This window comes from Oryx dammah, unplaced genomic scaffold (genome assembly GCF_014754425.2).
Source record: "Oryx dammah isolate SB20612 unplaced genomic scaffold, SCBI_Odam_1.1 HiC_scaffold_13, whole genome shotgun sequence".
Taxonomy (NCBI): Eukaryota; Metazoa; Chordata; class Mammalia; order Artiodactyla; family Bovidae; genus Oryx; species Oryx dammah.
In genome coordinates this window covers 27527100-27542948 of record NW_024070197.1, presented here as the reverse complement: position 1 = coordinate 27542948, position 15849 = coordinate 27527100, and the positions used below count along the sequence as shown (strand labels likewise).

At 38.6% G+C, this 15849-nt stretch overlaps 1 non-coding gene across 1 annotated transcript; it reads right to left on the bottom strand.

The window, feature by feature from the left end:
• Positions 1–2452: 2452 nt before the first annotated feature.
• Positions 2453–2526, bottom strand: TRNAG-CCC. The gene has a single exon. It is a non-coding gene; the product is annotated as a tRNA-Gly (tRNA).
• Between the last annotated feature and the right edge of the window lie 13323 nt (positions 2527–15849).

Genomic DNA, 15849 nt, shown 5'->3' with positions numbered 1-15849 from the left:
TGTATATTAAAGTCAAAACCAAGCTGCCTCTCTTCTCCATCAGCCACAGAGCTCCGGGGAACTTTTCTAGGAAGGCAATGTCAGGATATTTGGAAAGGTTAATTCATCTCTAGGTGATAGGAACCAGGTTCTGTCCACTTAAAGGGAAAAAATGGAATGGGGGAGGGGGACAAAAATCAGATGGCTAGGAAGAAAATAAAGGCTACATAACTAGAGAAAATAACCGTGAAATGTGTAAGGCCTGTGGGCCTTTGCTTAAAAGAAATCAGGCTGAGGGCAGTTAAGAATTTGAATGATAATATAAAAGGTCTCTACTCTGATTAGACATTTTTGAGTGATTAATGCTCTCTGCCATCCACTGCATCATTTTTGGTAAGTAGGGAGATGGTAATAATTTTAACAGGTTGGTTTGATTTTGTGTGTTGCTTATCTAACAAAGCGGAGATGACAGATTGATTTTTCAGCATCCTCTTCCAGCTCTAGCTTGTTTGTATATCTGAATTGTAGAACACCTTTTCAGCTTACTCCTGCACTCAGAAAACAAGCTGAATCTATTGTGTGAAGCAAAACCCCTGAATACTTGGGGCTCTTGGGTACCTTTGTGCTTTGTAGCATGAAGAGTGAAGACAAAACAAACTGATGAGCCATCATGCATCTTGGAGGCAGGGCACTGGAAACAGAAATCTTCATTATTCTGATGGCCAACATGTTGAAATATTTTTTACTTGGGGACTAAAGTTCATACTGGGGCATTGTCACCTGATTTTCAGGAAGGCAATGCAGAAAGCTCTGAATTGGGATCCAGGGGCTTGCTACATTCTGTACTGATGCTTTATGCTGCTGCTGCGTCACTTTAGTCGTGTCCAACTCTGTGTTGACCCCATAAACGGCAGCCCACCAGGCTCCCCCGTCCCTGGGATTCTCCAGACAAGAACACTGGAGTGGGTTGCCATTTCCTTCTCCAATGCATGAAAGTGAAAAGTGAAAGTGAATTTGCTCAGTCATGTCCGACTCTTCTCGACCCGATGGACCACAGCCTACCAGGCTCCTCCGTCCATGGGATTTTCCAGGCAAGAGTACCGGAGTGGGGTGCCATTGCCTTCTCTGGATGCTTTATGAGTCCATCCTCAAAAATCTCTGGTTTGTGACATAGTATATGAATGGTCACATTTACCAATGGCAGAGGCACAGTGCTTATTAGAACATTTTCTTGTAGAGGTTTGTGAAGTAGCCTATTTTGATATTGGAAAAGAGGGAAGAATTAGGTAAATATGGCATGCCTAGAACTGGACATGGAACAACAGACTGGTTCCAGATAGGAAAAGGAATATGTCTAGGCTGTATATTGTCACCCTGCTTATTTAACTTATATGCAGAGTACATCATGAGAAACACTGGACTGGAAGAAACACAAGCTGGAATCAAGATTGCCGGGAGAAATATCAATAACCTCAGATATGCAGATGACACCACCCTTATGGCAGAAAGTGAAGAGGAGCTAAAAAGCCTCTTGATGAAAGTGAAAGAGGAGAGTGAAAAAGTTGGCTTCAAGCTCAACATTCAGAAAACGAAGATCATGGCATCCGGTCCCATCACTTCATGGCAAATAGATGGGGAAACAGCGTCAGACTTTATTTTTTTGGGCTCCAAAATCACTGCAGATGGTGATTGGAGCCATGAAATTAAAAGACGCTTACTCCCTGGAAGAAAAGTTATGACCAACCTAGACAGCATATTCAAAAGCAGAGACATTACTTTTCCGACTAAGGTCCGTCTAGTCAAGGCTATGGTTTTTCCTGTGGTCATGTATGGATGTGAGAGTTGGACTGTGAAGAAGGCTGAGTGCCGAAGAATTGATGCTTTTGAACTGTGGTGTTGGAGAAGACTCTTGAGAGTCCCTTGGACTGCAAGGAGATCCAGCCAATCCATTCTGAAGGAGATCAGCCCTGGGATTTCTTTGGAAGGAATGATGCTAAAGCTGAAGCTCCAGTACTTTGGCCACCTCATGCGAAGAGTTGACTCATTGGAAAAGACTCTGATGCTGGGAGGGATTGGGGGCAGGAGGAGAAGGGGATGACAGAGGATGAGATGGCTGGATGGCATCACTGACTCGATGGACATGAGTCTGAGTGAACTCTGGGAGATGGTGATGGACAGGGAGGCCTGGCGTTCTGCGATTCATGGGGTTGCAAAGAGTCGGACACGACTGAATGACTGAACTAGAACTAGACCTGGGTTAGGGTTAGCCTGACCTGGGTTAGGGTTAGCCTCACCTGGAAATTGTTTAAAAACAATTAACTTTTTAAAAAGTTATTTATTTGGCTGCCCTGGGTCTTAGTTGCATCATGTAGGATCTTTGATCTTCATTGTACCATGTGCCATCTTTTAGTTGCAGCAAGCAGAATCTTAAGCTGTGCCATGAGAACTCTTAGTTGCAGCATGTAGGATCTAGTTCCCTGACCAGGGATCGAACCTGGGCCCCTCACATTGGGAGTACTGGTGTCCTAGCCACTGGACCACCAGGGAAGTCCCCTCAACTGGAAATTTGAGTTTAGTTTGGGGACCACATTTTAATAGATATATTACACACTAGAATATATCCAGGATGGTGAGGGTACCTAAAATTTGGTATTCATTCATTCATTGAAGTTTTTGTGCTTATCATATAGTAAGTGCTGAACCAGCCACTGGAAGTACAACAGTAAAAGACAACTATGGAAACTACCCTCATGGAGCTTACTGTCTAAAGGGGAAAATGAAACACACACACACCCACACACACACACCAGCTGGCTAACTAATTAACAACTCATGAAGATGCTGTGATAAAGAGGGTGAGTTGAGTTAGTCCTATATTAGAAAGATTGTCAGGACTCTAAAGTGCAGGCTCAGTAGTTGTGGCCCACAGGCTTAGTTGCCCTATGGCAGGTGGATTCTTCCCAGATCAGGGATCGAACTTGTCTCCTGCATTGACAGGTGACTTCTTTAGCACTGAGCCACTAGGGAAGCCCCACAATCATCTTTAAATCAGTGGTTTTTCACTATTTGTGGAGCCACAGAGTACTTTAAAATCTAGTGATAGCTAAGGACCCTTTTTACAAAAAATGGATCATACATCTAATATTGAACACAACTTTTAAAAAAATTAACTTATTTCAATTGGAGGCTAATTACTTTACAATATTGTGGTGGTTTTGGCCATGCATCAACATGAATCAGCCTCAGGTGTGCATGTGTCCCCCATCCCAAACCTCCCTCCCACTTCCCAGCCCACCTCACCCCTCTGGATTGCCCCAGGGCACTGACTGAGCGTCCTGCTTAATGCATCGAACTTGCACTGGTCATCTGTTTCACATATGGTAAAATACATGTTTCAATGCTGTTCTCTCAAATCTTCCAACCCTCGCCTTCTCCCACATAGTCCAAAAGTCTGTTCTTTATATCTGTATCTCTTTTGCTGTCTTGCAGATAGGGTCATTGTTACCGTCTTTCTAAATTCCATATATATGTATATATGCCTTAATATACTGTATTGGTGTTTCTCTTTCTGACTTACTTCACTCTGTATAATAGGCTCCTATTTCATCCACCTCATTAGAACTGATTCAAATGTGTTCTTTTTTATAGCTGAGTAATATTCCATTGTGTATATATGCCACAACTTTATTATTGATGCATCTGCCGATGGACATCTAGGTTGCCTCCATGACCTAGCTATTGTAAACAGTAAACAGTATTGTAAACAGTCCTGCAGTGAACAGTGGGGTACATGTGTCTCTTTCAATTCTGGTTTCCTCAGTGTATATGCCCAGTAGTGGCATTGCTGGGTCATATGGCAGTTCTATTTCCATTTTTTTTTTAAGGAATCTCCATACTGTTTGCATAGTGGCTGTACTAGTTTGCATTCCCACCAACAGTGTAAGAGGGTTCCCTTTTCTCCACACCCTCTCCAGCGTTTATCATTTGTAGACTTTTTGGTGGCAGCCATACTGACCGGCATGAGATGGTACCTCATAGTGGTTTTGATTTGCATTTCTCTGATAATGAGTGATGTTGAGCATCTTTTCATGTGTTTTTTAGCCATCTGTATGTCTTTGGAGAAATGTCTGTTTAGTTCTTTGGCCCGCTTTTTGATTGGGTCATTTATTTTTCTGGTATTGAGCTGCATGAGCTCCTTGTGTATTTTGGAGATTAATTCTTTGTCAGTTCTTTCACTTGCTGTTATTTTCTCCCTTTCTGAAGGCTGCCTTTTCACCTTGCTTATAGTTTCCTTCATTGTTTAAAAGCTTTTAAGTTTGATTAGGTCCCATTGTTTATTTTTGTTTTTATTTCCATTACTCTGGGAGGTGGGTCATAGAGGATCTTGCTGTTATTTATGTCAGAGAGTGTTCTGCCTATGTTTTCCTCTAAGAGTTTTATAGTTTCTGGTCTTATATTTATTTAGACCTTTAATCTTTACATTTTGAGTTTATTTTTGTGTATAGTGAATACAATTTTAACAGTCCCATGGACCACCCAAAGGTGACCCATTATGGGCTCCAGCTTAAGAGCCCTTCTTTTAAATAGGTGAAGGGATTGCCTGTGGGAAAGGAATTGGCCTAGTATTATCAATTTTCATTAGACAGTCTGGATTCAAGTCTTCTCAGTTAGCTGAGTTTTAGATTTCCAGTTGGTGAGATGAAGATTTATAATGCCTGTTTTATCAATTTATAAAGCTGTTTTAAGTTGAATGAGATGGTGCTTTCTTAATTAATATCACTATCTATTCCTTTAAGCAAATAAAGCCACAGGGACTAAATATGGCTTGGTTGAAGAACTTTTGACAATTATCATTTTCCTTAGCAGAATGGATTACTTGGTGAGGTAGTGGTTCATAAAACTTTTCAAGCAGGATCTGAATGACATCTTGCCCATATCGTATGGGGTGTGTTAGACTAGATGATCACTAAAACCTTGTCCCATCTATGGTCTTTACTGGAACATAGCTACATGCAAATTTGTAAGGTTAGATGGGGAAGTAATATGTGCTCATGCTTAGTCACTAAGTCATGTCTGGCTCTTTGCAACCCAGTGGACTGTACCCCACCAGACTTCTCTGTCCATGGGATTTCCCAGGCCAGAGTACTGGAGTGGGTTGCCATTTCCTTCTCCAGGGTCATCTTCCTGACCCAGGCATTGAACCCCATGTCTTCTGCACTAGCAGGTGGATTCTTTACTCCTAAGCCGCCTGGGAAGCCCAGTGTGGGTGAAGTGAAGTGAAGTGGCTCAGTCGTGTCCGACTCTTTGCCACTCCATGGACTGCAGCCTACCAGGCTCCTCCATCCATGGAATTTTCCAGGCAAGAGTACTGGAGTGGGTTGCCATTTCCTTCTCCAGGAGATCTTCCCAACCCAGGGATTGAACCCAGGTCTCCTGCATTGCAGGCAGATGCTTTACTGTCTAAGCCACCAGGGAAGCCCAATGTGTGGTAGATAGTGCTAAATAAAGCAGGCAATAATTAAGTTATCGGGACAGACAATGAGCAGGGTGGTTGGCCTAATCATATCCTCAGACATCTTTCCTATAGTCACCTTCATCCAAGGGTGGCCAAATGACAGACATTCTAATGAACAAAGTTTCTAGGAAAGCCACCTCCTAGAAACCTCATGGCAGACCTAAATAGTAATCATGTTTGAAACTTTTTCCATTTATTTTTACTTTCTTCTGTCCTTAAATTTGGAAGTGATGTCAAGGAATGAGTCAGTCGTCCTGTGACCGTGAAAAACAGCCATGAGGCAAAGGTTGAGAGAATTGTTAAAATGTTTTCATTTCTCTTGGCTATATACCTAAGAGTGGAATTGCTGGTCATTTGGTGATTGTTATAACCTTCTGAAGAACTGCAAAACTGTTTTCCACAGAGGCTTTACATCCGTTTTACATCTGTCCTAGCAACATATGAGGGTCCCAATTTTTCCGCATTCTCTCCAGCACATATTGTCTTTTTGATTGTAGCTGTCTTAGTGGATGTGAAATGGTTTCTAACTGTTGTTTTGATTTGCATTTCCTTAATAACTAATGATAGTGAGCATTATTCTATGTGCTTATTGGTCATTTGTATATCTTCATTAGAGAAATGTCTACTCAGATCCTTCGCCCATGTTAAAATTAGGTTATTTGTCTTTTTTGAGTTTTAAGAGTTCTTTATATGTTCTGGATACAAGTCTTTATCAGATATTTAATTTACAAATGTTTTCTTCCATTATGTAAGTTGTCTTTTAACCTTCTTGATGGTGTTGTTTATAGCTCAAGTTTTAAATTTATTTTGATGTTGTGTAGTTTGTCTTTTTGTCACTTGTGCTTCTGAAGTTGTATCTAAGAACCTAGCCTAATCCAGGACCATGAAGATTGACTCCTGTGTTTCCTTTTAAGAGTTTACATTTAGGTCTGTGATCCTCAGTTCATTTTTCTGCATGCGGTGTAAGGTAGAGAGCCGACTTCATTCTTTTTTATGTGGCTATCCAGTTGTCCCAGCATCATTTTTTGTAGACTCTTATTTCCCTGTAAAATTGTCTTGGCATTCTTGTCAGAAGTCACTGACCGTAAATGTCAGGGTTTATTTTTGGACTCTTAATTCTATTCCATTGAGCTCCATGTCTGTCTTTATGCCGATACTATACTGTCTTTATTCCTGGGGAAGGAAATGGCAGTCCACTCGTGTACTCTTGCTGGGATAATCACATGGACAGAGGACTGTGGTGGGCTATAGTCCATGGGGTCACAAGAGTGGGACATGACTGAGCAACTGAGCACGCATGCACATACACGCTTACACGCAAATGCGCATACACAGTCTTTATTACTAAAACAGTGTAGTAAGTTTTGTAATCAGGAAGTGGGAATCCCTAACTTTGTTCTTTTTCAAGATTATCTTTGCCTATTCTCTTGCTTTTCCATAGAAATTTTAGGATCCATTTGTCAATTTCTACAAAAAGTTAATTGGGGTTTTGATAGTGATTATGTTTAATCTATATAATGGTGAGTATTGCCATGTAGATCTTTCTGATCTATGAACATGGAATATCTTTCCTTTTATTTAGATTTTCTTTAATTTCTTTAAGCCTTGCTTTGTAGTGTTCCATCTATAAGCTTTGTATTGTTAAATTTATTTCTAAAAATTTTATCTTTTTGATGCTATTATAAATAGAACTATTTTCTTAGTTTCATTTTACAGTATTCAAGTATACAGAAATACAATTACTTTTCTTATATTGATCTTGTATCCTGCAATCTTGTTGAACCTTTTGTTAGTGCTAATTTATTTTTTGTTTTCAGTTGTCACCTTGGCTTCCCTAATAGCTCAGTTGGTAAAGAATCTGCCTGCAATGCCGGAGTTCAGTTCAGTTCAGTCGCTCAGTCATGTCTGACTCTTTGTGACCCCATGAATTGCAGCACGCTAGGCCTCCCTGTCCATCACCAACTCCCAGAGTTCACCCAAACTCATGTCCATCGAGTCGGTGATGCCATCCAGCCATCTCATCCTCTGTGGTCCCCTTCTCCTCCTGCCCCCAATCCCTCCCAGCATCAGAGTCTTTTCCAATGAGTCAACTCTTCGCATGAGGTGGCCAAAGTATTGGAGTCCCCACTTCAATTTCCTGGGTCGGGAAGATCCACTGCAGAAAGGATAGGCTACCCACTCCAGTATTCTTGGGCTTCCCTTGTGGCTCAGCTGGTAAAGAATCCATCTGCAATGCTGGAGACCTGGGTTCAGTCCTTGGGTTGGGAAGATCCCCTGGAGAAGGGGAAGGCTACCCACTCCAGTATTCTGGCCTGGAGAATTCCATGGACTGTATAGTCTATTGATTAGAAATCTTTCTAGTTTTATAATATAGGTGTTAACAGTTATAAATTTCCTCTGAGTTTTGCTTTAGATGTATCCCATAAATTTTGTTATGTTGTGTTCGTTTTCATTCACCTCAAAGTAGTTTCTAATTTGCCTTGTGATTTCTTCTTTGAGCTATTGGTTACTTAGGTATATGCTGTTTTAATTTTCACATACTTGTGAATTTCTTAAATTTCTTTGTGTTATTGATTACTAATTTAATTCTGTTGTGATCAGATAAGGTGTTTTGTTTTATTGTAGTCCTTTAAAACCTACTGTGACTTGTTTTATTGTCTAGCATGTGGTCTGTTTTAAAGAATGTTCCATGTGTATTTGAGAAGAATGTACATTCTGCTGTCGTTGGGTAGAATGCTCTACTGATAATTGTTACATGTAATTGATTTATACTATCATTTAAACTTCTATTTCTTTATTGATCTTCTATCAGTAATTGAAAGTAGGATACTGAAGACTCCCAGTATTGTTGTTCAGTTGTCTGTTTATCCTTCAGTTCTTTAAAATTTTTTGCTTCATCTGTTTTGGGGCTCTGTTGTTAGGTGAATATCTTTTTATAATTGTTATATATTCATGATACAGTGATCTTTTTAATAATTATGAAATACCCCTCTTTATTACCAGTAACATAGTTTTTGTTTAAAGTCAATGTTATCTGATATTAATATAGCTATTTCAGGTTTCTTATTGTTGTTACTTATGTGATATATCTTTTCCAATCGTTTTACATTCAACTTGTTTGTAGTTTTGAATCTAGAGTGTATCTCTAGCAGACAGCAACATATATTGTTTTTTTGTTTTTTAATCCAATATGACAGCTTTTCCCTCTTGGACAGATTGCGTAATCCATTCACATTTAGTGGTATTATTTTTGATATGATTAAAATTACATCTGCCACTTTGCCTTTTGTTTTCTGTTTGTCTTGTGCTTTTTGGTTTCTCTGTTATGTTTTTTTAAAAATATGAGATACTTTGCAGTGTAATATTTTAATTCCATTGTGTGCTCAGTCATGTCCAACTCTGTGTGGCTCCATGGACTGTAGCTTGCTAGGCTCCTCTGCCCATGGGATTTTCCAGGCAAGAGTATTGGAGTGATGTGTCATTGCCTACCCCAGGGTATCTTCCCAACCCAGTGATTGAACCTGCATGTACTGCGTTGGCTGGCCCGTGGATTCTTTACCACTAGGGCCACCTGCGAAACCCTTTAATTGTATTACAGACTATTAAATTCTATTTGAGTAATTTTGTTAATGGTTCCTCTAGGGTTTACAAGTCTACATTTTAAGTTCTCAGAATCTACTTCAAATTTATACTGACTTTGTTTTAAATCTAATTTTTTTCTTTATTAGTGCACTGTCACTTCTTTTTGTGCTATTATTATTATATATCATGTATAATATATTATTATAATTTATTTAGTTTTATACTTTTAAAGATGCTAAGAGAAGAAAATAGAACAACTATATATTTGTGGAGTTTGCTATATTAATGTTCTTATTTACTTTTCTGTTTTTTTTTCATTTTTTACTTTGGGTTTGATTTCCATCTGATGTCATTTCTTTTCTTGAATAAGAACTTTATTCCCACCTGCTTTCTTGGTGCTCTTATTGTCAAATATTTTATATTATGTTATAGGCTCAGTAATATAATTGCATATTTTTATTCAATTGATTTTAAAATCAAGAGAAGAAAGATATACTTTCATAATTATATACATAATTACCTTTATTGGCACCTGTTATTATGTGAATTTGAATTACTGCCTGGTGTCACTTTCAGCATGTAGAACTTCCTTTAATATTTCTTGAAGGTACGTCTACTAGGAACAAATAATCTCAACATTTTTTCATCCAGGAATTTTTTTTTTCACCCTAATTTTTGAAGTGGTATGATTTTTCTGGATATAAGACTCTTGGTTGACAATTTTTTTATAGTCAGTACTTTGAATCTGTCATCTTGTTGCCTCCTGGCCTCTACTATTTCTAAAGTTGGCTCTTAATCATGCAAGTGTCCTTATACTTGTTTGTTTTTCTCTTACTGCTTTCTAGACTTTTTTCAGTATCTTTGGATTTTGCCTTTGTGATTATTCATGTGTCTGGGAATAGATCTTCTAAGTTTATCCTACTTGAAGTTGGATGAGCTTCTTTGTGTGTAGATTAATGTGTTTCATCAAATTTGGGAAGTTTTCAGGTATTTTTAAAATATTTTTTTTGGTCATTTTCCCTCTTACCTCTCCTTGTAGTCCCGTTACATGTATGTCAGTACCCATAATGGTGTCCTACATTTCTCTTCTCATTTTTAATGTATTTCTTTCCCTCTGCTCTTCAAATTGCATAATATCTATTAGTCCCTCTTCAAATTTATAGATTTTGTCTCCTTCCTTCTACTATTGAGCCCCTCTAGTGAATATTTTATTCTGGTTATTGTGTTTTCCACTTCACAATTTATATTTGGTTCTTTGTCATAGTATCTCTTTATTAATACTGTACATTTGATGAGTCACTGTCCTCTTAGCCTTTTGTAATTCTTAGTATCATATTCATAGTTTTTAACTTTTAGTTTTTTGAAGGTATTTATAATGACTGCTTTGAGGTCTTTGTCTGCATAGCCTATCATCTGGGCCTATTTAAAAGCAGCTTTTATTGCTTAATATTTTCCCTATGTGGGAGTCACACTTTTCTGTTTCTTTGTGTGTCTCATAATTTTCAAGAGGGATTAAATAATGTGTTTTAGCAACTTCAGATAGTGATCTCCTCTCCTGGGGTATTTTGTTGTTGTTTTCTCATTTTGATTTTGTATTTGTTTACTGACTTGGCTGAAATGATTCTTGAAGGTGTCTTTCTCTTAAAGGGTGTATCCATTAATGACCTTATTAAGATTCCCTTCCTCCACCTTTTACTTTCAGCCTGGCTACTTAGGGTTGCCTCTGGGTTAGAGTAGATTACTGTTAATTTGGTGTTTGAGCAGAAGCCCCTTGTGCTTGTGAGGCTGCCACCCTAGCTGATGGGTTTGTGTGTAGCTTGAGGAATGCTTTCAAGTCTGTTTGCATTTGGCTATGATTGTTCCTGAGTTGGAACAGCCTCGTAAATGCATTCAGCTCTTCACAGAATTGATAGTGGTCCTAAGAAGCCTTCTCTTGGATGTTTCTTTCTTTCTGTTTATCAAGCTTTTAGCTGCTCTGATGATTTGTTTGGATCATGGAGCTGGTTTCTTCTTACGATTCTTCATCAAGATCTCAACTGTTTTCAATAAGACCCTCAGCCTAGCCAAGTACCTAGTGCCTGAGGTCTTCTGCCAGAAGGGTAACTTTATCTTGGTAGGTTTTCTGTATCTTAGCCAGAACCTTCTGTTTGTGTGTTTTCCAACCTTGGGCAAAATTCTTGCCTTGAGATGAATAAGACCCAGCATATTCCTTCAATTTCAGTGCCTTGAATCTGTTACTCTTTTTACTTTATTCCACTCCTTCAGCTATTATGGATGCTTTTGGTTCCTGATCATTGGATTGAATTCCCAAACATTTTTCTTGCTATGTCCTACAGTCTTGCTATGTTCTACAGTCTTTCCAGAGCCCTGCATTGTACTAAGGTCCTTATTTGTGTCTGTTTCAAATCCTGTGTCATTTCAAATTTTCTAAGGATTTTTCAGGTCTATAGTTAGAGTGGACTCTCAAAATTCAAGTATACTTCAATAAAAAATTTAATGATAAAATTAGCATAAAAAATTATAAAAAATTTTAAACTCAGGCTTTGCTCTTAAGGTCTTCACTGATTGGGTAAGGCCCACCCACAATATTGATGATAGTCTTTTAAAAAAAATTTTGTTTAGATTGAAGTATAATTGCTTAATAGTGTCATGTTAGTTTCTGCTATACAACAACATGAACCAGCAGTATGTATAAATTTATCCCCTCCCTCTTGAGAGCCTCTTTCCCAACCCCCATTGTTTTTTTTTTGTTTGTTTGTTTGTTGTAAATTTCTGTTCTACCAGCTTTGAGTCCAGAGATACTTTCCATGTTTCAGAATGAAGCTTTTCTTTACATTTAGGCAGACTATTTTTTTTAATTTATTTTTTAATTGGCAGAAAATTGCTTTACAATGTTGTGTTGACTTCTGCCATACAATGGAAATCAGCCATAATTGTACATATATCCCCTCTCTCTTGAGCCTTCCTCTCCTCCCCCATCTCACCCCTCTAGGTCTTCACAGAGTGCCAGGCTTGGCCCCCTGTGTAATACAGCAACTTCTCACCAGCTATCTATTTTACACATGATAGTGTCACATATATCATGCTTATGCTCAGTTGTGAAGTCATGTCCAACTCTTTGTGATTCCATGGATTGTAGCTTGCCAGCCTGTTCTGTCCATGGAATTTTCCAGGCAAGAATACTGAAGTGGGTTGCCATTTCCTTCTCCAGGGGATCTTCCCAACCCAAGGATCGAATCTGGGCTTCCTGAGTCTCTTGCATTGGAAGACAGATTATTTACCACTGAGCCACCTAGGAAACCCACAATAGTGTTTATATGTCTGCTGTTTTCTCCATTTGTCCCACTCTCTCCTTCCATAAGTTCATCCTCTGCATCGAGGCAGACCATTTTTTGAATGAGTTTTGTTCACATTTCCTAAGTCACTTGCTAAAATATCATTATTACAGTCTTCTAAGAGGTAACCTTAGGAGCTCCATTTTTCATATGAGGAAACAGGTCTACAGAAGGATAAAGGAAAGAAAGGATGTCAGAGTAGCAGAGCTTGGGGAGGCAAAAACAAGTATAGAGGAAGACTGCAGACAACAGGGTTCATGGATTCTTTCGTTAAAGTGACATGTTAAAATATTTGAAGGGAATACAATGCTTGGATTTAAAGATTATGCCAGGGTTTCAGAAAGAAAGATGATAATGGTGATTAAGCAAATAAAAACATACATTGAAATTTTTTTTTCAGCTAAGGAAATTAATACTTTAATTGTATTTTAATGCTTTGTAGTTTACACATCTTTTGTTTTCATTATTTCATTTGATTATTACAATAGTCAAATGCCTGGAAAAGTGCCTTTTCTGAGTCCCATTTTATAGATCTTTTTTTTGAAAAAGGAAGGACGCTAATTTTCGTTGACCTAATTTTCATTTGCTTTTTGTTGGCCAATTTATGAAAATTTACCTCATTTAAGCATCACAGCAATCATGTAAATAGATATAGTACTATTACTGTTTTCCAGATTAGAAGACTGGCGTCATAGGTGCTAAGTGACCAGCCCAGGGTTTCACAGAGAAAATCAAGGCTCAAATATATTTCTCTTTCTACCATCAATGTTAACTACTAAGAAGTTTAATCAGAAACTAGAAGTCTGTGCTGTTCATTGTGGTATCCCATCAGCTACATATGGCTCTATAAATTTAATTAAAATTTAATAATATTAAAAGTTATTTCCTCCGTCTTTCTGGCCACATTTCAGATAGTCACTAGCAACATGTGGCTTTTAGGCACCAAACTGAACAGTGCAGCTACAGAACATGTCCATCATTGCAGAAGTTCTGTTGAATAAGGCTACTGGAGAGGCTGTACCAAACGTCTAATACCTGTGTCAGATGTGCATAGGCCAAAGAACGAGAAAAGATGGAGTCAAGAAAATGAGGGAGCAGAACAGACAGCAATACCAGTGAACCCACTACTTGTTTTATTTATGTGAGGGGTGAAACAAATTATTTTGAGTGTGTATACAACAGGCAAGAATAAAAAGAAAAAAAAAATCCCTCATTTCAGCATATGGAAAGTAGCAGATGTTGAGAGGAGGATGTATTGGTAAATGTGGTAGTTAGTGAATAAGTATTTGAGTGTCCGTAGGATGCTTAGTTTTATACTAGGTGCTTGAGGGTATGTATTAAAAATAGACATGGTCTAGTGCACAGTTTGTGGATCCTATGATTTTTCAGAACTCCCAGAAAAGCTGACAAAGAATTGCCTCATGCTCTGCACAAGAACCGTACAGATAAAAACCATTCATACTGTCAACACAGTCATACAGAATATTGGCTATTATTTTCTCCCTCAACAAATGTGGAAGATAGGTTGCCTCAGGCAAAATAGTATTTTACACATGGTTTCCCCAAAGCCCTGTGCATATTTAGAGCTCTTCTCAAAATGTTTGCATTTGTTCTTCCAAAAAGAAATTTGCATGACATTTTAGAATTGCATTCTGTCTAGAAAGCAAATCCTAGCTTTTCATATTTAAATTCAAAGCTTTCTGATGTAAAATCTGCCAGGAGAATGTATGTTCCAAATTAGGTTCTTCTTAGAGCACAGCAGGTTTTTTTTTTTTTTTTTAACCATTAAAGTAAATTTGGGGAAAAATTCCTAGCCTCATGCTATCCTTCTTTCTTGGTTGAGAAAACCATTGTGACTTAAGGATCCAACTCGTTTTCTACATATAAGAAATTGAGGCTGGATTCAGTTTGATGGGGCTGTTCAGAGACACAGTCATGTGATGTCATTGGTTAGACACTTGATGTCACACTTGTTTCATAGAAGGGCCATTAATAGAGTATTTGACAGTAAAATAGTAAAATTCTTTAATATTAAAGTAGTTGATCGTGCAGTAAACAAAGATTGGTGAATAAAAAGCCTCTTGGTAATCCCTCAAATTCACCTTCCAAACTGACTTCATTGAACATTATCATCAATGGGTACTGTGACCTGAAGACATGATCCTTTGAATTTTTTATTTTGGTTCCAATTTATTTAAATTGTCTGTAAACAATGGATCAGCATCTTTCTCTTCAAAACAATGCAGCAAGTTAAAAAAAAATAGTTCTTTCTCTTTTTCTTTCCTTTTACTGTCCATTTTAGCAAACCATTCAATATTACAGTAAACCAAGTCTGTGCCCCGACCAGTGATGCTGAAGAAGCTGAAGCTGAATGGTTCTATGAAGACCTGCAAGACCTTCTAGAACTAATATGAAAAAAGAGGTCCTCTTCATTATAGGGGACTGGAATGCAAAAGTAGGAAGTTAAGAACTACCTGGTTCAGTTCAGTTCAGTCACTCAGTCGTGTCCAACTCTTTGCGACCCCATGAATCGCAGCACGCCAGGCCTTCCTGTCCATCACCAACTCCCGGAGTTCACTCAGACTCATGTCCATCGAGTCAGTGATGCCATCCAGCCATCTCATCCTCTGTTGTCCCCTTCTCCTCTTGGCCCCAGTCCCTCCCAGCATCAGAGTCTCTTCCAATGAGTCAACTCTTTGCATGAGGTGGCCAAAGTACTGGAGTTTCAGCTTTAGCATCATTCCTTCCAAAGAAATCCTAGGGCTGATCTCCTTCAGAACGGACTGCTTGGATCTCCTTGCAGTCCAAGGGACTCTCAAGAGTCTTCTCCAACACCACAGTTCAAACGCATCAATTCTTCAGCACTCAGCCTTCTTCACAGTCCAACTCTCACATCCATACATGACCACAGGAAAAACCATAGCCATGACTAGACGGACCTTAGTCGGTAAAGTAATGTCTCTGCTTTTGAACATGCTATCTAGGTTGGTCATAACTTTCCTTCAAGGAGTAAGTGTCTTTTAATTTCATGGCTGCAGTCACCATCTGCAGTGATTTTGGAGCCCCCAAAAATAAAGTCTGACACTGTTTCCCCATTTATTTCCCATGAAGTGATGGGACCAGATGCCATGATCTTCGTTTTCTGAATGTTGAGCTTTAAGCCAACTTTTTCACTCTCTTTCACTTTCATCAAGAGGCTTTTTAGTGCCTCTTTACTCTCTGCCATAAGGGTGGTATCATCTGCATCTCTGAGGTTATTGATATTTCTCCCGGCAATCTTGATTCCAGCTTGTGCTTCTTCCAGCCAAGCGTTTCTCATGATGTACTCTGCATATAAGTTAAATAAGCGGGGTGACAATATACAGCCTTGACGTACTCCTTTTCCTATTTGGAACCAGTCTGTTGTTCCATGTCCAGTTCTAACTGTTGCTTCCTGAC